Source organism: Coffea eugenioides, chromosome 8 (genome assembly GCF_003713205.1).
Source record: "Coffea eugenioides isolate CCC68of chromosome 8, Ceug_1.0, whole genome shotgun sequence".
NCBI classification, from domain to species: domain Eukaryota; kingdom Viridiplantae; phylum Streptophyta; class Magnoliopsida; order Gentianales; family Rubiaceae; genus Coffea; species Coffea eugenioides.
This window is the reverse complement of record NC_040042.1, coordinates 9,555,922-9,583,765: the sequence shown is the minus strand read 5'-3', so window position 1 is coordinate 9,583,765 and position 27,844 is coordinate 9,555,922. Positions and strand designations below refer to the sequence as shown.

The following is a 27,844-nucleotide window of genomic DNA, read 5'->3' as shown; positions in this document are numbered from 1 at the left end:
TAGTTAAAAAAAAGAAGATGGAACTTGGAGATTTTGTGTTGACTACAGACAACTAAATGACCTGACTATCAAGGATAAATTTCCAATACCTATCATTGATGATTTACTTGATGAACTGTATGGAGCCAAGCTCTTTTCTAAAATAGATCTAAGAGCTGGATACCATCAGATCAGAATGTTCCCGGCTGACATCCTAAAAACAGCTTTCAAAACTCACCTTGGATTGTATGAGTTCACTGTTATGCCCTTTGGTCTTACTAATGCGCCCGCAACCTTTCAAAGTCTAATGAACCATGTCTTTGAACCTTACCTGAGGAAGTTTGTGTTAGTATTCTTTGATGACATCCTTGTATACAGCCCAAACCCAGACACTCATCTTTTGCACCTCAAAACTGTCCTAGAAACACTCCAAGCTCACTCTCTTTTTGCCAAGCTTTCCAAATGCGTCTTTGGACAGTCGCAAGTAGAGTATTTGGGACATGTTATCAGCGGAGATGGAGTGCAGGCAGATCCCGCAAAAATCAAGAGCATGATGGATTGGCCTACCCCTACGTCAGTGAAAGCATTGAGAGGCTTTTTGGGACTGACGGGATACTACAGGAGGTTTGTGAGGGGATATGGACTTATTGCCAAGCCACTTACTGAACTATTGAAGAAGGACAATTTCCACTGGAATGAGCAGGCTGAGCTAGCTTTTCAAAAACTGAAGCAGCTAATGAGCAGTACACCAGTCCTAACACTTCCTAATTTTTCTTTACCTTTTGTCCTAGAAACAGATGCTAGCCATAAGGCTATTGGTGCAGTTCTAATGCAGCAGGGAAGGTCTATTGCCTATCTCAGTCAAGCTCTGGGACCTAAGAACCTAGGACTGTCCATATACGAGAAGGAGTTGCTGTCCCTTATTGCAGCTGTTTCCAAGTGGAGACATTACCTGTTGGGCAGCCATTTCATCATAAAGACAGATCACTAGAGCTTAAAGTACCTGCTAGAGCAAAAGATAACCACTCCCCTATAGCAAAAATGGCTTACTAAGTTGCTAGAATTGGATTATGAAATACAGTACAAGAGAGGTAAGGAAAATCTTGTGGCTGATGCACTGTCCAGAAGAGGCTATGAAGAAGACAGCTCTACACACAGTCTCTCAGTCATGAAACCTGCATGGCTATCTGAAGTCCTGGAAAGCTACCAAGGGGATAGTGCAGTGACTAAGCTAATCGAAGCCTTGACTATTACACCTGACTCTCTTCCAAATTACTCTTTTGTTGGGGGATTACTCAGGTATAAAGGCAGGGTTTACATTGGAGCATCAGGGAACTTGAGACAGAAGCTGATAACTTGCTTTCATGACTCGCACCTTGGGGGACACTCAGGCAATCAGGGAACCTATCAGAGGTTGAAGGGACCATTCTTCTGGCCAGGAATGAAGAGAGAGGTAGAAGGTTGGGTGCAGTAATGTGATGTCTGTAAAAGGAGCAAGGTAGAAAATTGCAAAACACCAGGCCTACTGCAATCAGGGAACCTATCAGAGGTTGAAGGGACCATTCTTCTGGCCAGGAATGAAGAGAGAGGTAGAAGGTTGGGTGCAGCAATGTGATGTCTGTAAAAGGAGCAAGGTAGAAAATTGCAAAACACCAGGCCTACTGCAACCACTTCCTGTCCCTGAGCAAGCATGGCAGCATATTTCAATGGATTTCGTAGAAGGATTGCCCAAATCTCAAGGATATGAAGGAATACTGGTGGTTATTGACAGGTTCACCAAATACTGCCACCTCTTAGCACTACCTTCTAAGTATACAGCACAGTCAGTAGCTAACATGTACTTTGATAACATCTACAAGTTGCACGGATTACCCCTGAGCATTGTATCAGACAGGGATAGGCTGTTTACTAGCATGTTCTGGCAGGAATTGTTTGGGAAGCTGGGTACTGAGCTGCACTACTCCACTGCCTACCACCCTCAGACAGATGGGCAGACAGAAAGGCTGAACAGGTGCGTTGAGACATACTTGAGGTGTTTATGTTTCCAACAACCCCACAAATGGAAGTTCTTACTAGCAGCTGCTGAATGGTGGTACAACACCAACCATCACATAGCCTTGAAAATGACTCATTTTCAGGCTCTGTATGGTTATCCACCCTCTCAATTAGGCCTAAATGCCTTAGAGACTCCAGTAGCTGCTGTGGAACAATGGTTGGGGGATAGGAGGAAATGGAATGAATTGCTGAGGGGAAATCTAATCAAGGCTCAGAATCGAATGAAGCAGATTGCTGACAAGGACAGAATTGAAAGGAGTTTCCAGGTAGGTGATTGGGTATACTTGAAATTGCAGCCTTACAGACAAACTTCAGTAGCAATTAGGAAGAATATGAAGTTATCTTCCAAGTATTATGGCCCGTATAAGGTCCTTCAAAAGGTTGGAAATGCAGCCTATAAACTAGAGTTACCTGCTGGCTCTTTGATACATCCTACCTTCCATGTTTCCTTGCTCAAACCATCTGCAAAGAATCATGTTGTTACTCAGGAGTTACCCTTGACTACTGCTGAGGGACAGATTAAAATTGCCCCTGAAAGTGTACTTGCTACTCGTGAAATCATAAGGAAAAAGCAGAAGATGACTCAAGTGTTGGTCAAGTGGTTGAACCTAGGCACTGAAGACTCAACTTGGGAGGATGTCACGGTGATACAATCACAGTTCCCAAATTTCCAGCTCAATCCTAGTGACTAGGATTCTTAAGGGGAAGGTGTTGTAATGACCCTAGATATTTTAAATATCTTTTAGCAGAAATGTATCTGCTGTGCTTTCCTTATCAGGAAGTTAGTTAGCAATTCAGAAGTTAGTTACTCTGTTAGTCGTCAAAAAAGCATGCATGCATGCATGCTCATTCTGTTAAGAGGTTGGTTAGAACACAGAAGGATCTAGAGGAAGAATCTTGTATAAATAAGCCTAAAGGGAACGGAAAGGGGCATGCAATCAGATACAACAAATTCAGTTTCTTCTTTCCTTCATTATCCCTTCCCTCTCACGTTTCTTCCCTTCCCTATTTTCTCTGTCACTTTTCTCTACCTCCTTAGCTAACTCAGATCAAAATCAGTAGAACCATTACAGAGTCGACACAAGTAGTAAAATCTAGCCCGTCTGGGTTGCTATTTTAAGAGTTTCTGCAAAAAAAAAAAAAGTATATTGTAACAGTTTGATGTATGTGAAGTAAAAAAGTAATTAAAAAATGTATTCATGAATAATATAAAAATTTTTCTGCTAAATATCACAATCGGGGTCGAAGTTTTCGAATGCCATCGTCAATATCATTTTTATAGTAGGCTATTTGTAGTTACAACCATATGATCCCATTGAAAATTGTTGAAGTGGACTGTTTGGCCAGTTATTTTGCAAGTGCAAGACTTTTAGCAAAGGAGATGGGACTACTTAGAGGAGAAAGTAGAGTGAAATTGATCGTGACTTTCCAGGCTGGGTAGTAGTACAATAATTCAATGAACTTGGTGGACCTATAGAAGCAGACTGAAATTATTGCATGATATTTCAGGGTGTGTAGTAGTAATAAACTTTTAAAGGTGGGAAAGCTAAATTAGATTCCATCTTAGAAAATTTTTCACCTGCTGGAACTTGGAAGTTAACTTTGAGGTTACCAATTGAATAAAGTGAAGGTTGAACAATGGCAGCCTGGACCCGAGGTCAGCAGGAGCAAAAGATAGAATAGGAAAGGAAAATTTTCGTAGATAATGCACTAAAATCACAGTTATATGAAGATATTATTTTCGATTACATATTTTACAATGAACAATGTACAATATATAGATGTTCAGTAACTGATCGGGGATGTCGTGATCCATAGTGATAACTTGAGCTAAAATCACGTAAACATTTATTTTTCCAATAAAACGAAAAAAAAATCACCGAACATAACACCGAGTATGCCCATTGTTTCTTGTCGGTCCACCAACGTTGACGCTGAGTCTTCCCGCAATAATTTGATGGATGGAGACAAAATAAATGTGGCGAGGACTTGAAAAACGATCTGGTGTCCCATGACAAATTTGTTGTGCATATAGTTTTGAAAAAGAAAATGAGATATACTTCTATGAAAAGAGAAAATATTTTTTGGAACTTGTTTTGTAATTTTGTTAACAGTCAATATCCATAATTAAAAGAATGGAGACATTAATAAAACATATAGGTAAATCATTAGGAGATTTATGCCAAATGGTTATCAATTAGTACACAATCCATGTAGAAGGAAAATGTAAATTTTTTTTTTATTTAGATGTCCAACTGAGGGAAAATATTCTTAGGTCCATTAACTCAATTTGGTAAGAAAATGTAAATATAATCTCATCTTTAGCCTTAATTGTGGATATTTGTTGCTTAAAATTGACCTCAAGTGGATGGGAACGACTGCAACGAGGAAAGGTTTCTCCCTTCATATTAGTAACGAGTTCATTACTTCAAACTATTTCCGTCTGCATTTAGATTGAATGATTTGATGAAGGATTTGAAATTTTTTTCAAAATGTTTTGAATTGATAAATCATCAATTATTTTAGTATTTAAAATGTATTTTGATAATTGGCAAATTACAAATCTAAATACTCCTTAAACAATTTAAACTACTAGAACAATTCAGATGAATTTGAAATCCTTTGTTAAATTCCTTGGTCTAAACGAAAATACTACCATTAATCAACGAGCAAATTATTCAGATAGCCACTAAAATTTTTAAATAGTCAATATTTGTCCACTCAACTATTAATAGCATATTTTTACCCATTGAACTATAAAAAATGTAAATTTTGGGTAATTTCATCTAATTTTACTATTAACTTTGCCAGATCTTAGAATCTGCATTGTTCACAAGACATACTATTAATTGTTAGATCTAGTAGAGTTAATGATGAAAATCAGATGGAATGATTCAAAATTTATAATTTTTTTTAATTCAGTGGCAAAAGTCGATTATTTAAAAGTTCAATGGCTCCCGGGGTAATTTGCTTTTAATTAACACTAGTTTGCATTGGACTGTTTGGTCAGCTAATTTGGTTTAGAAAGATGTTTCTAAGGGCGGGCACGGGTTAGGTATCTGTCTCGTGTACCAATTGGCTGACTCGATCTGCACCTTGCAGGTCAGCCATTTTTTGACCCTTATCCGTCCTGACAGGTACCCGTCTTGCCTTCCTTATTATTTAATTTTTTAAAAAAACTTTTACCAATTTATTTTTGTATTTTACATATTCATCTAAAATTTAATAAAAAGTCTCCCACCAAGAAACAAACATGCGAAGAGAATACAAGAAAAAGGAAAAAATTAAAAGAATTCAAAATTAATGAAATTTTGAAATAAGTAGTACCCTTTTTTAAATATATATTCAACATTAATTAAACTCTTTTCTAAAAAATATAGGATCTTGATTTCTACAAATAAATCTTGTGAATAAATTATAATTTCTCATATTCGTAATGCAGTTTGTTCAATGAAATTACTTATTTAGCTCTAAAAATATTATTTTGTGGTATGTGTATAAGAATAATATATATGTGTGCGTGTATGGGGGGCAAGGGTGACAGGTTGTCGAAGCATGTGCAATAATAAATACCTGCTCAAACTAAAAGTGATTTCTGTAGATAGTGGTAAGCAGGGTCGAATCCACAGGGACTGGGAGTAATTATTTCTTTTCAAGTTCACAGTAACAAAAGGGGGTGTTTTTGTGCAGAATGTGACAATAAAAGAAGTTCAAATAAAATCTAAGAAACTACTAAAAATTAAATAACAAATTACTAAAATCAAATGAGTGATAATTAAGGATCTAGCCAAGGAATAACTTCACCAATGGTTCACCTAATTGATCATTGAAGCAAAGGCAATCCCAATTATTTGCTAATAAATAGATTATAACTGCCAAACAAGCGATGGCAGTCAACCCCTCCTTACTGTGTCGGTGATCAAGGTACGCCCGTTAATCACTTCTCTAATTGAAAAACAATTCTAGGTACACCCATAGAATTTAATTCCCCAATTGCCTTACGTATTAGAGGAGTTCTATTCTAACCAAATAACGCACTACCAGGGTTATTTTAGATTAGCCCGCATATCCCCCTGACACGAACCCAATCATGCCAGTTGTCACTATTTTGAGACAATTAAACAATTACGGATTTAACGTCCCAATTGACAATAGATTATTAAATTAACTAATTATCCGGATCCAAGACAATCAATTAATTAAACAACCATAAGCACTGCAACCAGGGAATATGCAAATACCAATAAATAAAAGGAAAAGATTAAATTAAAATGATCTCACAACTTTTAGGCGATCCAGAGCCTCCGTTGCTCCTTGACTAGAGTGAAGAGATTAATTCATATTTGGTATGAAAAACCCACACAAAATTGTAGCAAAAGTCGCGGCCATCGTGCTTTGAAATTTGGGGAAATTCAACTCGTCCGACATACAAGAAGGAACAAAAGACTACTCAAAGCTCAAAAGTAGAAAAGTTAAAGTTCTCCCCAATTTTGCTCTCTGACATGCGTGGGAAGATACCCCTCAAAAGCTATGATGGAAAAGTCAAAGGAAAACTAAGCTTCAGGAGGAAAAATCCTCTACTGCTCCCTCTATCAAAAATCCTATTCTAATGCCTGGCTCTATGCGGCGGCTCTAGCCCCCAAGGGAAAGAACGCCTAGTCCTGTGTTCCTCCTTCTCCTTTTATGCTGTCTTTCGCAAATTACCAGAGATGTTCGCATCTCCTTGTTCCAAGAATGCCCTTGATTGTCTGCTATTTGAACTCTTTTCCGATAACTGTCAAATTGGCCTTGATTGTGATATTTTTGTTCTACTCCCTGAAATAAATGTAAATTACGAAAAGTGAGTAGAATCTAATAATTAATTCACATCAGGTCAGGTAATAGGGAAAATTAATAATAAAATAAATGATAAAATTGTAACCTATCAATTCCCCCCATACCTAAACCATGCTTGTCCTCAAGCATGAGAACATCAAATAAACACCAATATTTGACAATGGTCATTACTCCATCTACCATATTGCCAAGATACCAAGAAAAATAATAATCAAGCATCAATGGTCAAGTCCAAGAAGTATCACTCCGGTTAGCTTCTAAACCACAAGATCCTCTAATTTCATGTTAACTAATCTAAGAAGAAGGAATGACGCATAATATTTATCAGCAAATGGTCCAACTATTAACCAAAATCTCAACATTAAATCCATAAATTGGCGAGCTGACTTTTATTATACACTAACACAACATTCATTCATTTTTTTTTCATGTTTTTCTATTTTTCTCTTTTTTTCAATAGTAACAAGACTTAGTCGCTAGCCATTAGAGCCTTTTGACGCGAACTCCAACATTGGCCAGATGAAGGAGCCCGGTTACTCAGCTTCTATCGCCACGTGACCACGTACTCATAAGAACTACTACCATTTGACGCGAGAATCAACATTTTTAGGCGCAGATCCCAGGTTACTCAGTAGTAACTAATAGCGGAGTACAGTCAACTCTTATTCACAGCCAAATAATACCAAAAATTCAAAATAACACAAAAATCAAAAAGAACTTTACAGCCGCTAGCCTCATTTCCAAATATGGAGAACTAAGATTAATAACCGGACCAATTCACATGAAAATGTTAACAATCATTCCCTATGCCTAGGAAAGTTAACCAAAAATTATAAGAGTAAAACAATCATCGATATTTACCAAAGAGATGTTTTTGGATTCAACCACATGAACTTGATACATTCTTATTTTAAAAACTTGGCAAAAGCAGAAATAGAGGCAATAATCCAACATCAAACCTTGGCATGCACTTACGAGCCAATCACTAAAAAGAAGAAACAGAAAATGAACGAAAGACACTAGTACCATAACTGCTCCCCCCACACCTAAATCCTACATTGTCCTCAATGGAGGTAATAAAGTAATGAAAGCGAAGAGAACAATGAAACTTCCCTGTTGAACAGCTAAGGGATAGGAGGGAACAGTGGAGGGAAGCCGAGTTCTGAGACATCCTTGCCACTTGGCGGGTGATGTTCGTCATTCGCTCATCTACGTTGTGAACCTGTGCTTGTAAGTGGCGCCACTCACCATTGTCGCCAATTATCACCCCAAACAACAAAAGACAGAATATCCAACAAAGATGGCAACCAACAAATGCAAATCCATAGGCACTGGTGTTCCCCAACTCAATAGTCAAATGCAAAAGCAAACACGGGCACCCAAGCCCAAATATGGTCAACAAAGCAACAGTTGCACTCCAAAACTAACAACCAGTAACTATTATCAACAACTGGAAACTAGCAAGGTCACGTCAATAAGCACAGGGGCTACCCAAATCAGTAAGTCAACAAACGAACTCGGGCCGTCCACGATCTCAACAAATGCACTCTAAAATTTTAACGAATGCCCCCACTAGTCAAACCATGACAATTGCCCCCGATTATATGCTAAATTAGCAATAGAAGTGTAGAAAGAAGCAATAGCAACACAGGCACACGGTCTTGGCAGTTGATCAAATATCCAACCAACTAGAGTTAACAAGTTCCAGATAAAATATTTCAATAATAGCACCTAAAGACTCAACAAATACCCCCAGCAGTGAGCCTCAAGAAGTGAACAAGTCAAGCAATAGTAGTGGAAAACTCTGACATTAACAACTGAATCTCAAACCCCCAGCATTTCAACTAGATGCACTGAACTGGAATAAGCAATGTAGAGGGTATAGAAGCCTCCCAATTTAACAAACAAGTGCAATATTTCAGCTCACTCAAATACTCAACAAATGGCTCCAGTTGGCCAGTAGAAGTCGCAACCCAAAATCAGCAATTTCAAGGATAACAGCTCAGGGCTTGGACAATAATCACTTAGCCAACCAAATAGAAGTACCCAATTGAGGTCCAATCACCCCACCAGTACCACTGGTGTAGTAAACTATGGAAGAGAAATCACACACCACCAATATCAGGCCACCGACAAACCAAAATAACAATTAACACTGCTCACAATTGAGAATTGCAACAATCAAAACACAAGCAAAGCTGCCTCCCAATTAGCAAAAGACAATTTCACAAATCCAGCCCACCCAAAAACTCGACAAATGTACCCAAAAGTTCAACAAATATTCTCACGAGTATGGCAAACTAGGAATGAACAAGATCTGGGTCAAATATCACAACCAGTACCACTGGTTTACCACACAATTGAAGAAATAACCCCCAACGGCCAACAATACCAATTATTGAGAAACCAGACAGCACCAATGAATATTAAGAAATTGGGGAATAAATTCCAAATACCTCCACCGAAGAGAGTAGCGTGCGAGGTTGGTTGGGGCTGTTGGCAGCGTCCAAGTGCTTCGGTGGCGGCGTTGGCTCGCGATGGAGCTGCGGCGGAGCTGGCTATGCGAGCAGAGAGGGACCAGCGAGCTAGAGTGGCGCGCAGACAGCGGAGGGAACTTCAGCAGCGGCGGCAGTGGAGAGGCGGGTGAGCTGTGATGGCGGAGGTGGCGACGCGCTGGGCTGCCGCGGCTGCGTGAGTAGGCGAGGATGGGCAGGGGCGCGCAGCGACGGCGCGCGCTGCTGGGTCACGGCGTGGGGCTGCTGCTCGGAGCTTCGGTGGTGGCTGGGAGTTAAGAGATCGCGCGGTGGCGGTGGATCGAGCTTCAGCGGCGAACAAGCTGGAGTGGAGGCGGCGCTGGGTGCTCGGCCGTGGACTGCTGCGAGCTGGGCTGCGGCGAGCCGCGCGCGAGATGGCGGCGGCACAGAGGACGACGGGCTGAGCAGCGTCCGTGGCAGGCTGGGTGCGCGCGGAAGAGAGGAAGGAAGGGCTGTGGCGGCGGTGCTCGCAGCCTCGGGCGACCCAGAGGAAAACAGAGGAGAAGAAAGGAAGAAAAGAGAAAGAAAGAAGAAAAAAGAAAGAAAGAAAGAAAGAAAGAAAAGAAGAAGAAAGAAAACAAAGAAAAAGAAAGAAAAGAAAGAAAAGAGAGGAAAAAAATGTTCTTTTTTTTTTAAAAATTGAGAAACCTAGCTACGTTGAAAAATTTTTCTTCTTTTTTTTGTGTTTTTTTTTTGTTTAATTTTTTTTTTTTTGTTTTGCAAATGTTATTTTCAAAATTCAAAATTAGAGATTAATCGAAAATCAATAATCGTTCTTGAGTTTTTTTTTTTTGAAACCTTACCTTTCCCGCGAACGTGACGCGGGCACGCCATGAGAGCAGGAGAGTTCTCTGACCGTGAGCGTTCTATTCATCATGACGCGGGCGCGCCGAGTCAGATAGACACCTACAATTCACCAAAAACGAAAATTTCAAACCCGAAACCAATCAAACTCAAGGAAAACATATTTAAACTATCACACGAAATCAAAACAAACAATTAAAAGAAACAATTGGGTTGCCTCCCAATGAGCGCCTTTCTTTAATGTCTTTGGCTAGACATTATCACATTTGCTTAGGGAGGATAAAATCTTGTGGCTCGTTTTAATGCTTCATCCGGTATATAGTCCTGATAACCCTCGTAAATAGAATAATCCTTGAGCATACGAGCTACGGGCTTCCATGGACTAGTGAATGGCGCCAAACGAGTCGATCATAATTTGCATTCTCCATTTACTCCTCCCTTACTTGCATTTATTGGTTCAAGATATCTCGCCATCGCCACTCTTAATTTATTCCTGTCATGAAATTCAAAATTGTCTGGTATAATAAAGTCAATTTCGTTAACAGGAATTGAAGAGTAAGAGTCAGGAGAATATTGATGAAGGAGTGGAGGAGATGTCACCGCATTTGGAGATTGTTCACTGGATTCTTTCACTTGAATGGGTTGCGGTTGGGGTTCCATTTCTTCCTTTTCTGCTTCTTTTTCAACTGCATCTGTAGATTTCTCATTTTGACACTCTTGCATCTCCTCATCACTAGTCAAGCAAATTGCACTCTCATTTTCTTCTAGATCAACAATGGTTTTCGAGGGCAATTCTTCCATTTGAGAAGCCAATCGATTCATTCTGGATGTCAATAGACATAGTTGATCTGCCAGATAATTCATTGCATCCTTCATCATCTCATTCCTCATTTGTGTCTCATGTTGGAATTGGTATGTATTAGTAGTTATTGGTTCAACTATTTCTTCAAAAGACATACCTGACATAGATGACGATTCTTGAGACTCATACTGCTGAAAATTCATTGGCCCCGTTGTATAATTATAATTGGAGTTATCCCACCATCCTTGATCATACCCGTTTGGATTAGGGTTATACCACGTTTGAGACCAGGGTGAAAAATCTCCATAATTGTTGAGTGGGACACTCAGATTATCTTGATATTCGGGGCACATACCGGTTGAATGATCCCTGGCATAACAAATTTTACAGGTTGCAGCAGCCATTCTTTTTCTAATAGAGTTTAGTGCCTCTGAGTATGCAGACTTAGCGAAAAAACTAGTCCCATCGCCTTTCCCGGAAAGAAAATCCAGTATTTCACCAAAATACGAAGTGTTAGAAGCCATAAACTATATCAAAAATAAATAAATAAAAAATAAATAAAAAATGAAAACAAAATGAACTCAAAAGGAAACAAATTAATCTGACACCAGTCCCCGGCAACGGCGCCAAAAATTGACAGGTTGTCGAAGCCTGTGCAATAATAAAACCTGCTCAAACTAAAAGTAATTTCTGTAGATAGTGGTAAGCAGGGTCGAATCCACAGGGACTGGGAGTAATTATTTCTTTTCAAATTCACAGTAACAAAAGGGGGTGTTTTTGTGCAGAATGTGACAATAAAAGAAGTTCAAATAAAATCTAAGAAACTACTAAAAATTAAATAACAAATTACTAAAATCAAATGAGTGATAATTAAGGATCTAGCCAAGGAATAACTTCAGCAATGGTTCACCTAATTGATCATTGAAGCAAAGACAATCCTAATTATTTGCTAATAAATAGGTTATAACTGCCAAACAAGCGATGGCAGTCAACCCCTCCTTACTGTGTCGGTGATCAAGGTACGCCCGTTAATCACTTCTCTAATTGAAAAACAATCTTAGGTACGCCCATAGAATTTAATTCCCCAATTGCCTTACGTATTAGAGGAGCCCTATTCTAACCAAATAACGCACTACCAGGGTTATTTTAGATTAGCCCACATATCCCCCTGACACGAACCCAATCATGCCAGTTGTCACTATTTTGAGACAATTAAACAATTACGGATTTAACGTCCCAATTGACAATAGATTATTAAATTAACTAATTATCCGAATCCAAGACAATCAATTAATTAAACAACCATAAGCACTGCAATCAGGGAATATGCAAATACCAATAAATAAAAGGAAAAGATTAAATTAAAACGATCTCACAACTTTTAGGCGATCCAGAGCCTCCGTTGCTCCTTGACTAGAGTGAAGAGATTAATTCATATTTGGTATGAAAAACCCACACAAAATTGTAGCAAAAGTCGCGGCCATAGTGCTTTGAAATTTGGGGAAATTCAACTCGTCCGACATACAAGAAGGAACAAAAGACTACTCAAAGCTCAAAAGTAGAAAAGTTAAAGTTCTCCCCAATTTTGCTCTCTGACATGCGTGGGAAGATACCCCTCAAAAGCTACGATGGAAAAGTCAAAGGAAAACTAAGCTTCAGGAGGAAAAATCCTCTACTGCTCCCTCTATCAAAAATCCTATTCTAATGCCTGGCTCTATGCGGCGGCTCTAGCCCCCAAGGGAAAGAACGCCTAGTCCTGTGTTCCTCCTTCTCCTTTTATGCTGTCTTTCGCAAATTACCAGAGATGTTCGCATCTCCTTGTTCCAAGAATGCCCTTGATTGTCTGCTATTTGAACTCTTTTCCGATAACTGTCAAATTGGCTTTGATTGTGATATTTTTGTTCTACTCCCTGAAATAAATGTAAATTACGAAAAGTGAGTAGAATCTAATAATTAATTCACATCAGGTCAGGTAATAGGGAAAATTAATAATAAAATAAATGATAAAATTGTAACCTATCAAAGGGGGATTGAGTACCTATGGGTTTTTAATTTATGTGACCCTACCCTGTCATGCATCTAAGCAGGTATTTGACACTTTTTTGATCCGGTCAAATAGTATAGATCGGATACCCTAATTTTCAGATATGCTCGGATTAGGTGTGGCGCATTTTCGAGTGAACGATTGTTTTTGTCCACTTCTAATTGTTCTGCATTGACACATGGCCAGAAATGTCACCAAAAGTTCTCTACAAAGGCCCATGTATCCAAATCATATCATGGGTCTCAAAGTCTTCTACAAACCTGGGTTGCCTTGGGAAGTCCAGGTATACAAGGCCCATCATTTAGATTTTTAATTTTTTTTTAGTTTTTTGGTGATTACTTTCAATTATTGATTCCAGTTATATGGTATTTTGGTTGCGGTTTGCACATATTATTGTGCACTTATGGTACCGCTGCTGTGTTTTTGTATAATAATTTTTACAAAAAAAAATATTAGCATAACATTTTTGTTTAGAGTAAATTCTCTCAATTATTTTTCAGACAAGATAGATTCAAAAGGGATATCACCAGATGAAAAGAAAATAAAATAAAAATGAGAGTAGGTCTAAGAAATTAATTAATATTTGCCAAGTGAATATAGATTATGCTCCATGGCGCATGTGATTTCACGTGCAAATCGTGATTTCGCATAAAGTTACAGATGATTGCTATATGAATTACATCCATCGTGAATTACATCCATCGTGAATTAAGATAAAGCTGAGAAATTTTTCATGTCTATTCTGCCTGCTCTCTATCATGGATTTAGAATGTCTAGCTAGTATTGCAGTGGAATCCACAAGACTCACTTTCTTCCTTTGCATTGCAAGTGCAACATATTGCTGTGATGGCCTCTGGTATACATAGGCTTTTCTGATGGTGCAATTGGAATATATGATGCCCATAGCTTGAGGCTCGATGTTGGATAGCCGCCTGGCATACAATACAGAATTTCCTTGGCATTTTTCTTATCTATACAGAAATAGTTTGAAATACAAGAGTAGATTGTTAGCTATAGGAGTTCAAAACTTCTTGAGGTATTTTCTGTAACTCTCATCTAGTTCATTTTGCATGGCTGTGCAGAAATTCTGATTACATATGCTTTTGTATTTACATTTGGTTCTGACAATTGCTAATGTCACCTTTTAGTGATATGTTTCTCTATTGAACTGACATGAGCTTCAAATATGATGGCACATCTGTCTGATCCCAGCCAATTTGCACCTGGTATGAGTGATGGCGCACTTCATGTGATGGAGCCATTGGATGCAAAGGCCAAAATTGGGTTAGTTTGAAGACTTTGAAGTCTATCGTCTAATCCCTCATGCTTTGCACTGAAGGGTCAGCCATCTGAACCCCATCTTGGTGACATTTTGCATCAGTTATTGGTTTGATAGGATGAAGAATCTTCTGTGCTTGAGTTTTGCCCAGATAGTCATCTATAAAGTTATGGTCCATGTCCCTCGATCCCTGGTCCGAGCTAAATGTTAAAAAAGACAAAGGATACAAGTTTTTGATTGGTTGTCTGTTTGCTTTTGGGCCTGCAAGGTTTTCTAATTTTCTACCACTAATAGATTTCAATAGATTATTGGTTTATCCTCTTCTACAAAGTCCAATTTATCACTCTTTAATTCAACTCTGGCCCCTTTTTATTCGATCTTTTCCTGAGGAAACTTAAGGTCAATACCATTTCTGCCGTAGGCATTTTAAGATTCTTTTAATCAAATCCCTAATGTTGAGCCAGTTTCCTTGCTCCTCTCCCTCACATGAAAGCTGAGAAAATTTTGGATTCGCCAAAGTAGATGCAAAATTATCATGTTAATTAGTGAAATCTCTGTCCAGATGTCCTCCAAAATAAAAGACATCCTTAAGTGCTTGTATCATGGTATCAAAAAGTATGTTTTCCAAAAGAAATTCAAGGTTCTTAAGCTATGACTTAATAACAGACCATTCTGTACATACTTTTCCTGTTTTTTTTATGCTTCTAATTAAAGATTAGTGAGATGATGTAACACTGGGAATCTTCGATCTTATATCCATTTTGTAGATATTAAAATGCACTTACAGATTCACATGTTTTCTGCTAAATAATGAAGGCACCAATATTATTTAGATCGTCCTCTAATGTATGTGTTAAGAATCAGAGAGATTTAGTTCTCTGGTCTCTCTGTCATCCTCTAATACGACTTTCTTCACGCTGATGCAATCTTGTTTCCCAACATATATTCAGTGCTGCATATAAATGATAAAGCGCATTATGAAAATCATACTAAGTTGATGATTACTTTGGAATAATAGATTTAAAATTTTGGTTCCAAAAGAGTTTGTATATATACCAATTTAGAAAGGAAAACTAGTAATATAAATAACCTTGCATGCTAACTTATTTGTGGCTCAATTTCATCCATATAAAACTAAAGCAAATTCTTACACACTTTAGTATAACTTAAATGAGGTACTGAAAAAATATAATTGACAATTGTCATCCAAAAACATCTTACTTTAAAGAGAGCAAAAAATTCTGATTAATAGAGAGAATTGATCAATGGATTAAAGACACATATCAGGACAAATCACACAATGCTTTATCTTCTTGTTTCCAAGCTAAACGAAGAAAGCCTTTCCATAGCTCTTTTTTCAAAAACTTGTTACTTGTAAACTCTTAAAACATTCTTTAGCTAATTTTTATCTTATAAACACGATTATTTTAAATAATGATACAATAGTATTTTTTGAGTACGATTCAATAAAGAACGAACAAAATATTTATTTCTAATTCAACATAATAAATGTTGGTTTGTATGCCCAATCTACACTGAATTACCGTTTAAAGCATGCATTCATATTTATTTCCTCCGCATGACTTCATTCTTTCAAAATATTAACACTATAATAATAAACTTGCAATTTTGACAAAAAAATAATAATAACTTGGAAAGATATTTTTATTTTAGGCCATTTCAAGTATCAAATTTAAAAAGTTATTTGACAAACAATTTTTTTTCACCTAAATGCCAAGATTAATTGTCAAGTCAAATCAAGAGCTTTTTTTTTGGTGTTTATTGGGGGGAGTGGGGGTGGTTTAATCATCTTTTTGCCGCATTAAGAAATGATTGGGCAACTGAAACCAAACACGTGGACATATTACCGATACAACTCCGTTGTATTAACTGCCAAATTCGTTCCCGGGCTCACTTTCCTGTCATTTCATCAGTCATTGAGAATTTAAGACACTAATAATTAATAAACACATGAGCCCCTTTCCCCAGCCTATAAATATCGACAGTTTCAGATATAGAAACAAGAAATTCCAACGTACGAAATATACAGAGAGGTTGAAAGAAAAGCACAAAAAGGAAGGCAAAGGAAAGTACACTGCTCTAGTGGTGGCCGGTGGGACTAGACTGGTGCTGCTTTGCAAAGAAAGCAAGTCACTACCTTCCTTTCCCCTGCCATTTGGGGTCAAATCTTTCATGTAAGCTGCTTCTTTAAACTTTATAAATATGCATTTTCAGCATTTCTGCTTCAATTTCGCACCGACCCAGATCCAGAAAATGGCTTATTTTTCTGTTCTTCAAGTGTGATTTGTAGATATTTGTAGGTAACGAAAATTTTTGGTTTGTTGGTTCTTGTTTTTGTGCTGAGAAAGTCAGTTTTGGGGGGCTTTTAAGGGGTTTCTTCAAAAATTTGTGATCTTTGCTGTAGCCTGTATGATTTGCATTATTAATGTGCTGGTGTTAGAAGGTTGAAGATGAGCAAAAAGGAGGTTTTTTCTTTTTGTAACGATAACTGATGGTTAGGACAAGATGATGGTGTTGCAGTGATAGTAGATTCTGCATTTTCTTTTTTAGTTATAATTACCAATGGATATATGTCTATGTAATTGTTAAAAATGTGACAATTTGATTAAGCTGGGAGTAATGGTGGTTCGAAATATCTATTCTTTCTGTGGTGAAATGAGTTTGATGTTGAACTTCTCGGTGCAAATGTTATTGGGTAATCAAGCAATTCTATTGTTGAGATGAATGAGGTTGAGCTTGATTGAAAAAGGGTGGAGGCTTGAAGAGCTATTTGTGTTATTTCAGTCTGCATTTTTTTCCTTTAATATCATATATTTACGCTGGAGTGGTTTGGGGTACCGGGCAGTCTTACCATGTCATCCTTGAGTCGAGAACTGGTTTTCTTAATACTACAGTTCTTGGATGAGGAGAAGTTGCAAGGAGACAGTCCACAAGTAAGTTTTGTTCATTTATTGTAAGACGAAGTCATTCATCTCTTGATTCCTGTTTCTGCTGTTGTTGAAAATGAATGAGCTGATGAAATAGAATAAAGCATTTTATTATTTCTTTTTTGTTGTCAATATGCTTGGGAGGGAGGTTTGTGAGACTGAATTACAACTGAATGTTATTCTTCTATACGATTTGGGGAACGGTGAAAGTGTAAAAAAGACTCTGTACAAACTGTCACTCTTCCTAGAAAGAAAAGAAAAATGAAGATTTGCCATTTTCTGAAGATGGATTTAATTAACATGAAGAGTTTGTACAATACATGTTAATTGAAGGAATTATTAAATGGCTCTATTAGTTTAAATATGAAGACTCTTGGTGTGCTTGCTTCTGAGTTTATGGTAGAGTAACATGTAATATTATTCAGGTTGGAACAAGAGTCTGGATTCTTCTTCAATATGATATATTTCGAAGATCAAGTTCAAGCAGGAGAATGGAAAGAAGTTGAACGATACCTGAGTGGGTTCACAAAGGTTGAGGATAACTGCTATTCAATGAAGATTTTCTTTGAAATACGAAAGCAGAAGTATCTTGACGCTCTTGATAAGTAAGATTTTATATCAGAGAGCAGGGAGTTGTTGAGTTATGATAAAATCTGAGAAGTTATGATTATTCCTTACCTTAATATGCAGGAATGACAGAGCAAAAGCTGTTGATATTCTTGTCAAGGATCTTAAGGGGTTTGCCTCTTTCAATGAAGATCTCTTCAATGAGATTACCCAGTTATTAACTCTTGAGAATTTTAGGTAATCAGATTTAGCATTTGAGTCATACAATACTTTCAGTTTCTCTGTGCCTTTTGAATTATCTTGTGGCATTGTTCTAGGCAGAATGAGCAGCTTTCCAAATATGGGGACACTAAGTCTGCACGAAACGTTATGCTGGTTGAACTGAAAAAGCTCATAGAAGCAAATCCATTGTTCTGTGATAAGCTAGCATTTCCAGCATTCAAAGCTTCAAGATTGCGCACACTGATTAATCAGAGGTTATGCTGCTATCTATGTACCACTATCTGATTATAATTAGATGTAAATATGTAGGATACATCTTCATGTGTCTCTGTCTTGTATATTAAGTGGCATTGCTGTAAATGTTGATTTTGAATGTTAAATTACTGATTTAAGGTTTTAGGGAAGTAGAGAGTATTTGTTTTTTTCATGGTTCCTGCTTTCCTTAGTAGGATATTTTCACTGAACTTTGTTTCTTTCTGCAGTCTGAATTGGCAGCATCAACTTTGCAAGAACCCCCAGCCAAATCCTGATATTAAAACCCTTTTCACTGATCATACTTGTTCGTCTAGTAATGGAGCTTGTGCTCCCCCACCTTCTAATAGTTTCCTTGATGGACCTGCACCTAAACCTGGGACTTTTCTGCCTCTTGAAGCCCATGGCGTAAGTTAATGATCTTCTTTATATCCAAAATTGGCTTGTCTTTTCTTTACCTTGTCACTATTCCAAACTGTCTTCCTGCAGCCATTCCAACGAGTTGTTTCACCTTCTCCAAGTGCCATTGCAGGGTGGATGTCTAGTGCTAACCATTCTGTACTGCATCCTGCTGTTGTAGCAGGTCCTCCAGCTATTGTTCGGGCACTTGGTGCAGGTCAGTTTTCAAATTATAACTGCTGGTACTGGATGATGTTTTGGGTTAATAGACTATGATTACCTCATGCAATGTTTTTAGCCACCTTTCTGAAACATCTGAGGAGTCCACCCGGTGCTTCAGCAATGGACTATGAAACTTCTGATTCAGAGCATTTAATGAAACGGCTCCGTGTTGGCTAATCTGACGAGGTTTGTATAAATGAAGAAGTTTTGGCATGCTTTGCATGATTATGATCTGTTTATTTGATTCCTTGGTGGGTGCAGTTTTTCTAGCGACCATACATGCTGATACAAATATTTTTCTAGGTTTCCTTTTCTGGTTCTACCCATTCTCCTAATATTTACTCGCCAGATGACCTTCCTAAAACTGTTGCACGTAATCTGAGCCAAGGATCTAATGTTATGAGTTTTGGACTTCCATCCTCAGCAACAGACTGTTCTTCTAGGTTGATTCTTCAGAGACCTTCTTTTACTTGCATTAAGCTTAATCATGTGAAGTTACCTGCTGCATTTCTGAATTAACCAAATTTCATATATTAATTAAGATTGTTTATGATAGCCTCTCATTATTCTGAGCTTTAAGTATTTTGTTGGCTACTCTACCTGGTAGTTGGAACAAATGTTGGTGACATTAGCATATGGGAAGTTGGTTCCCGAGAGAGGTTGGCTAATAAAAGTTTCAAAGTTTGGGATATCTCGGCCTGTTCAATGCAGTTACAGGTCTGTATTTATGATACTTTAACCTGTCGCTCCTTGAGTAAGGTGCTTAAATCTTAAACTAGTTATTGTCTATTAATTTTCCAAATTTGCCTCGTAACATTACAAAAACCTTAAATGACTCCAGACAGGTCTGGTGAAAGATGCTACCGTATCTGTGAACCGATGCTTTTGGGGCCCAGATGGATTTATACTTGGCATTTCTCAATTTTTCTATTTGACCTTGTCAAAATTCATTAGGTTTATTTAAAACACATATCAAATTCTGTTGTCATTTGGTTTACTAGGTGTTGCTTTTTCCAAGCACATTGTTCAGATACATACCTACAATCCAGCAGGCGAATTGTGACAGCACTTGGAAGTATGTTGGTTTTAAACTATTTGCTGTGTCTGTTTATGAGTGGTAACTGTACAAATGTCTGGTTGCTGATTACTGCTTGGGTTTTCTAGATTGATGCTCATATCGGTGGTGTAAATGACATTGCTTTTGCTCATCCTAACAAGCAACTGTGTGTAGTGACATGTGGGGATGACAAGATGACCAAGGTACTAATCTTCCATGAACATCTTAGTGTGGTTTTATTTTATCTATTTTCGTGGATCTATGTATGACAGGTTTGGGATGCAGTTGCTTGTAGCAGGCTGTATATATTTGAAGGCGATGAAGCTCTTGTATATTCTGTCTACCCTCATTATAAAGAGAATATCCAGGTAAGACCTTGAGGGTGCTATGCTGTCTGCTTTATTCTTTTACAAGGTGGTGTTTCTGACATCTGAATTAATTTCTGGGTCATCTTGAAGTGTGGCCATGAAAAAGAAGGTTCATACCTTGATTATTTGAGTCCTTCCACGTGACATCATTGAAGAGGTCGTTTTTGTCCTGCTGGAGTGGGTCACCCGAGCTGGAGAAAATCTCTTATCTTGGGTGGTTATCTCAGATGAGGTCACCTGCTTTAATTGTAGGAGGGACTAAAATCCCCGGTGTAACTCCGAAACTTAAGTCAGTTCGGGATTAAAAAAGTAATAAGTATAGAGAAGACTAATATGCCATTACCAGAATTTTGGCCGTCCCCTTTCTCAGTGGAGGCGTTGAGTATTTATAGGAGTCAGATAGGAGAGAGGGACTGCTTGCACAGGTCCCTAGAGATCCGGCAGGGTCAGTGTATCAAGGTGACTTAATGGACTCTGCGGAAAGGTGCGCCGGACAGTTGTTTCAGGCGGCGCATGTCAGAGCAGCTTTATCAGAAGTGTCAGAGGTGTCAGAGGCCATGTTCCACCACTCCGGATGCCAGATCGGCATTCTTGACCTCGGCTTGCTGAGTGAAAGCCCTTGGCCGAGGCATAACTGGGCCGAAGTCAAGGCCCGATGGTGGAAGCCGAAGCAGTCGGAACAGCTCTAGCCGAGCTGGAAATACCCTCCTCACTAAGCCCCCCAGCCTTGGGGAGGGCGAGGTCGTGGTCACCCGAAGTCATCACTTCCCGAGGCTGACGTGCGTGTGTAACACGGAACATGGCAAGGACACGTCACGACTGTGTAGATGTGACTGGGGGAAGGTGGAACGGGGGCTGGCAGCTTTAACGTCGGATCAATACGATCGATTGTCAGGTGAACAGCACCTTCATTAATGAGGGGAGAGAAAGCTTTAGGGAATCCCAAAGATTGCGTCTCTTCGGTTCCCCCCCCTGTTGCCTATAAATAGGGGTTTCTTTTCACCGTTCCATTCTTTACCAAAATTCGAAATCACCTCAGAGCTCTGTCTATTTGCTTTTTCACTTCGGCAATCTTTCCAACCTATCTTCCTCAGCAACTTCTTCACTTCGCATCTTCTAAGTAAGTTCACTTCTTCTTTCTGTATTAATGGCTAGAACAGCTCGCACACACAAAGAGACGGTGAGGCCTGACTTCACCGAGGCAGAGAGGCCCGGCCCTTCCGAGGAGAGAACTGCATCCGACGCCGAGGAAGGAGGTGCGGAGGCTTCTTACCTAGCCCGGGGAGGAGGTGCGGAGACATCTCGCCGAACTGAGTCTCCGGAAGAACAGGCCGAAAAGATTGAGGTCGAGCCCGAGGTCTTGTACAATGATGACCTCGGGAATGAAGTTCCTAGGGACGAAGGTGTACAGGAGCCCTCCACTCCTCCAAACGTGGCCACGCTAAACTATGGTCAGATGCCGGCCTTCATCAGTGCGATGGCCCAAGATTCCATAGCCGAGGTGATCCGCAAGTACCCGTGGAGGAGGGATTACAGTGTCTACCTGCCGCGCCCACATCAGTCCGCCGCTCTGCCTCCAAAGGGTAGGGTAGCTATCTACACAGAACAGCTGGAGGCCGGACTCAGGGTGCCCACCACAAGGTTTCTTCGGGACTGCCTGAGGTACTGGGGGGTGAGGATTACTCAGCTCACCCCAAATGCAATTCGTATCCTTGTCGGCTTCCAGCTACTCTGTCGACATCAAGAGATAGAGCCAAACGTGAACCTCTTCCGCCGTTGTTATTCACTCAAGAACAGTGGGAGCGAGAAGGGGTGGTTCTACTTCGGGAACAAGGTTCCCAAGTTGGTATATGATGCCCCGAGCTCAATAAAGGAGTGGAAGAATAACTTTTTCTTCGTCCCCGCTGAGGACTTCCCCAGGGGATTCTGGTGGAGACCTCCCACTTCGGTCAAAGAAACCTCCCCGGGCAAATTGGAAGAACGCAACTTCCAAAAGTTGACGGGGTCGGGCCTGAAGATTAACTGTTGGGACTTCCCTGAAAGAGTGCTCGTGAAGGGCGAGCTCAGCCGAGCCTTGATCAGCTCGGATCACACCATCCTCGTTTCTACTAGGCTAAAAATACCTTGTACTTTTCCATTCCTCACTTTCTTGTTTATTTTCCTTGAATTCTAACTAATTTCATTTCGTGCTTTGCAGTAATGAAGGTTTCCGACCTGATTACCTCGGGAGAGGTCGAGGTGGCGAAGAGGCCATCAAAAAAGCGCAAGGATGATGCCGAGCCCTCATCCAGGCCGGCTAAAAAGACTACTGGGGTGGCACGCTCTCGCGAACCCGCCGTGGTGATCATAGGCGAGGGTTCGCACACCTCGGGCACGCCTGGTAGATCCAAGACTTCAACCATCCCGGTGGAAGTTCCATCCCATGGAGTAACCATGGCCTCTCAACCTCGGGGCCGGGGTCGAGGTTCGACCGTGGTCCAGGGTGACTCCATCTCGGGGAACTCGTTATTCAACCTCCACCATGTGCCCTCTCTTGCAGCCGGGGAGGACAAAAGGCACTCCGGGGCACAATTTTGCCCGGAGTGGGATGTCAACGTCAATGACCGCTGCAAGGACCCCCGAGTTGCACACGAGCTCCTGGTGAATTCGGTCCTGCCACGGGACAATACTTACACCAGGAAACTCAATCCAGCCGAGCTGATGCAGGGCGCCGCGGTTTCCTGGGCCTCCACCACGGTGTTCTTTGCAGAGATGCATCAGCGCTTCGAGAACTTTATAGAAACTTACGAGTCACCAGCCGAGCTCCAGAAGAGGATCACTGATCTGGAAGAGAAGCTAAAGGCCACCGAGCTGGAACGGGACAAAGCCACAGCGGCGAAGAAGAAGGTCGAGGTCGCCAATAACTCCCTCTTGACTGCCCTTGATGAGGAGAAGAACAGGAGAGTTCAAGAGGAAAAATCAAACAAGGAGGCGATCGACCAAGCCGGGGTTACTGCCGTGGTGGCCTTCCGGAAGTCAGAATCATTTACTTGCGAACTCGGCGAGCTCACCAGGCCAAGCTTCATGTTCGGCTATACCTCGGCCATTAAAGAGGCAGCGCCCTTCCTTACTTCTGAACAGTTAGAGTCCCTTCAAGATGCTCAACATTACAATGAGGACGCCAAGGAACTGTACGACCGTATGGCTGAGGGCATCCAAGAGGGGAAAGACTTAGCCGAGCTCCGTGCTGAGTTCAACAAATGGCTCCAAGAGTTTGATTTGGATGATGAGGGCAGTGAGGGGAACCAGGCCGGCGGAGGAGATGGACAGCAGGGAACCGAAGCAGGGGGTGAGACTATGGGGGACCAGAACCCCGGAGGAGGAGATGCTTAGAAGCATCTATTTTTGCAATAGATGGGCCGAGGTCGTAGATAACCTCGGCCATTAGCTCTTGTAATTGGGAGTCGAGGTCATGAATGACCTCGGCTTCATGCTTTTTCGAACTTTCAATAAAGTTGGCCTTTTTTAGTCTTGCATATTTTTGTTTTGCCTTCTTTTTGATTACTGCTTTGTCCCCTTATTTTTCACTTAGGATAAAATGAGAATAAGTGAGAAATAACTTTAAGAAGTAAGATATAAAAATACGTACCCCTCAAGGGTAATACAACTTAAGGTTCTCAGCATGCCAGGTTCGGGGCACCCGCGAACCATCTCGGTAGGCTAGTTTACAATATCCGTTTTGGCTGGACTCAACAACACGATATGGTCCTTCCCACTTTGGGTTGAGTTTTCCCTGAGGCTCAGCTCGGCTAACCGAGTTCTTCCGGAGCACAAGGTCTCCCGGATTGAATCTTAAATTCTTGACCCGAGCATTGTAATAGCCAGCTAGGATATTTTTGTAGATCGCAACTTTGGCCGCGGCCATATCACGCTTCTCTTCGGCGAGGTCGAGGTCGAGTCGCCGCTCCTCTTCATTGACTTCGGCAGCATACGCAGCCATTCGTGGATTGGGTGTGATGAACTCGGATGGAACGACAGCCTCGGACCCATAAGTTAGGGAAAATGGTGTTTCTTGAGTCGCCGACCTCGTCGTAGTCCGATAGGACCACAGCACGCTGGGGAGCTCTTCCATCCACGATGATCCAACCCGGTGAAGCCTGGTCTTGAGGCCATGGAGGAGAGTTCGGTTGAAGTTTTCGGCTTGTCCATTCGCCTGAGGGTGGCCCACCGAGGTGAAATGTTGCCTGATCCCCAAGTTCTCGCACCATGCCTTGAAAGGGTTATCAGCGAACTGCCTTCCATTATCCGAGATGACAACTCGAGGCAGTCCGAAGCGACAGACCACGTTTTTCCAGAAAAATTTTTGAACAGCCATTCCGGTGATGCTCCTCAGGGGCTCTGCTTCGACCCATTTAGTGAAATAGTCCACTGCCACCACCACGTAGGCATAGTTGCCTGGGGCTCTGGGGAATGGACCGATTATGTCAGTCCCCCACTGCTCGAATGGCCATGGCGAAGTGATGGGGATCATAAGATTAGTCGGTTGGTGGTGCTCAGGGTCATGGTGTTGACAAGAAGGGCAACAAAGAACCATGACCTGGGCATCTACCCTCATGGTGGGTCAAAAGTACCCGAGGAGCAGAGTCTTCTTCACGAGCATCCTGAAGCCGACGTGGGCACCACAGAGTCCCTCATGAATGTCCTCGAGGATTCTCTCGCCTTCTTCCGGGGTGATACATCGTAGCTAGGGGCCGAGGTAGGACCTCTTGTACAAGAGGCCTTGCCGGAGGGTGTACCGAGCTGCTTTTCATTGGAGCTTCCGTGATTCAGCTCGGTCTTCTGGGAGCTCACCCCGGCTAAGATATCGAGTCAGGGGCCCCATCCAGGTGTCCCCTGGGTAGACGGGGTACACGACCTCGGCTAAATATCCCGGCTCAGCTAGAACTTCTACGAGAACTGTCTTGTTCAGATCGGAGAAGGAGGTAGAAGCAAGCCGGGAGAGAGCGTCAGCCCTCCTATTTTGTGACCGCGGTATTCTTTGGATTACAAAAGACTCGAAGTGTGCCGCCAATTGGAGAACCTTGGAGAGGTACCGATGCATCACCTCATCCCTGGCCTCGTATTCACCTAGTATCTGGCACACAACGAGTTGGGAGTCACTATAGACCAAGACGTGCGCGGCCCCCAGCTTTCGAGCAAGTTGCAGGCTGGCAATAACAGCTTCGTATTCGGCTTCATTATTTGAGGCTGCGAAATCAAACCTCAGGGCATACGAGCAAATTTCCCCTTGGGGATCTTCGAGGAGCAAGCCGGCTCCACTACCCTCGCTATTGGATGAGCCATCCACATGCAAGGTCCATCGCTGAGGCTCGGCGGTGGACGGGGTGACAGCCTGGGTGGTAGCCGGGATGGTTTCATTTACTTCCTCAAAAGTAAGTTCGGCCAGGAAATCTGCGAGAGTCTGGGCTTTAATTGCCGTGCGAGGCTCATAAGATAAGTCGTACTCTCCCAACTCGATGGCCCACTTGGTGAGGCGTCCAGAGGCCTCCGGCCGTGACAGGACCTGCCGAAGTGGTTGGTCTGTCCTTAGGCAGACATGATGGGCCAAGAAGTAGGGTTTAAGTTTACGAGCTGCATGGATTAAGGCCAGCACAAGTTTCTCCGCCTGAGTGTACCTGGTCTCTGGACCTCGGAGGACTCGGCTGACATAATAAACAGATGTTTGGACACCTTCCTCCCTTATCAGTACGGCACTTATGGCTTCAGCTGCAGCAGACAGGTACAAGAATAACCTGTCCCCTGGACGAGGTGAGGTGAGTGTTGGGAGGTGGTTGAGGTAATCCTTTAACTGCTCAAACGCCTGTTGACACTCTTCCGTCCATGAAAATTTGTCAGCTTTCTTGAGGACTTTGAAAAATGGCAGTGCCTTGGAGGCGGATTGTGATAAAAACCGGTTCAGGGCGGCCAACCGCCCCGTCAGCCTCTGGACGTCGCGGACGCACCTTGGTGGGGACATCTCTTGGATGGCCTTCACCTTGTCTGGATTTGCTTCAATACCCCGCCGAGAGACGAGGTAGCCCAGGAACTTTCCCGAAGTGACCCCGAGAACACATTTCTTGGGGTTCAGCATCATTCGTGTCTCCCGAAGGACTTCCAGGACTTCTTTCAGGTCGGCAAGGAATGTGGAGGTTGTCTGGCTCTTCAAGAGGACATCATCTACGTAGGCCTCGACAGTTCGGCCGATTTGAGATTTAAAGGCTTGGTTAACCAAGCGTTGATACGTGGCCCCGGCGTTCTTTAGTCCGAAAGGCATGGTGGTGTAACAGTACGTGCCTTTGTCAGTATAGAAGGCGGTCTTTTCCTGATCCTCCGGACTCATCCCGATCTGGTGGTACCCTTTAAAGGCGTCAAAAAAGCAGAGGATATCATATCCCATTGCCGAGTCCACCAAGGTGTCGACCTTAGGCAATGGGTAGCAATCCTTGGGGCAAGCCTTGTTGAGGTCGGTGAAGTCGACGCACATTCTCCAGACCCCGGTGTCCTTCTTTACCATGACCGGGTTGGACAACCAGGTCGGATATTGGACCTCCCGGATGATCTTTGCAGGGAGGAGCTTATCTACCTCTTCGCCCACAGCTCGGCTACGCTCAGGGCCGAGGTGCCTTCGTTTTTGTTTGACCGAGCGGACTTGGGGATCGACATTCAGCTCATGTATCATGAGGTGATGCGGAACTCCTTGAACCTCCTCCGCGGCCCACGCGAAGACATCCCGGTACTCTCTGAGGAGGTCTACCATGCCTCTTTTAACAGGATCGGACAGTCGGGTACCAACGCGAACTGTTTGATCAGGCTTCGTGGGGTCCAGAGGGAGTTCTTCCACCTCATCCCCAGTCTCCAGCCTCGGGATCTTCTCAGCTCGCTGAGGATCAATGCTATCTATCGAGAGGATATTTGACCTCTTCTCGGGCCTTGCCCCGGAGGTTGATGGGGAGGCTGCTTGTAAAGTGGCGAGGTAACACTCTCGGGCCGCGCAGACATCGCTGCTGACCTCGGCTACCCCCGCAGGAGTAGGAAACTTGAAGCTTAAGTGGTAGGTGGAGTACACTGCCTGCAAAGCATTAAGCGTAGGTCGGCCGAGTAGTAAGTTATACGGGGAGTCAGCTTTGACTACTGCGAAGTTGACGGGAATGGTTCTGCGGGGGTGACGCCCTATAGTCACTGTCAAAGTCACCATCCCTTCGGGGTGCACAATGTGTCCCCCGAACCCGACAAGAGGGGTTCTCACCGGGGTCATGCACCCCCTGGCCAGTTTAAGGCTCTCAAAGGTGCGGAGGTACATGACGTCAACGGAGCTCCCCGGGTCAATGTAGACCTTTTTCACGATTTAGTTATTGGTGAGGATCTCAATCACCAAGGCCTCATGACTGCTGGAGGCAGCCGGGACTGGATCACTAGGTCCGTAAGTGATCACCTCGGATAGGCGAGCACTTGTCTCGG

The 27,844-nt window shown here is 41.9% G+C and overlaps 2 pseudogenes; both read left to right on the top strand.

The window, feature by feature from the left end:
- The window catches only part of LOC113780184, a 37,225-nt pseudogene extending 23,243 nt beyond the window's left edge, over window positions 1–13,982 (top strand).
- Window positions 13,983–17,206: 3,224 nt separating this feature from the next.
- LOC113780183 overlaps window positions 17,207–27,844 on the top strand; it is a 24,712-nt pseudogene continuing 14,074 nt past the window's right edge.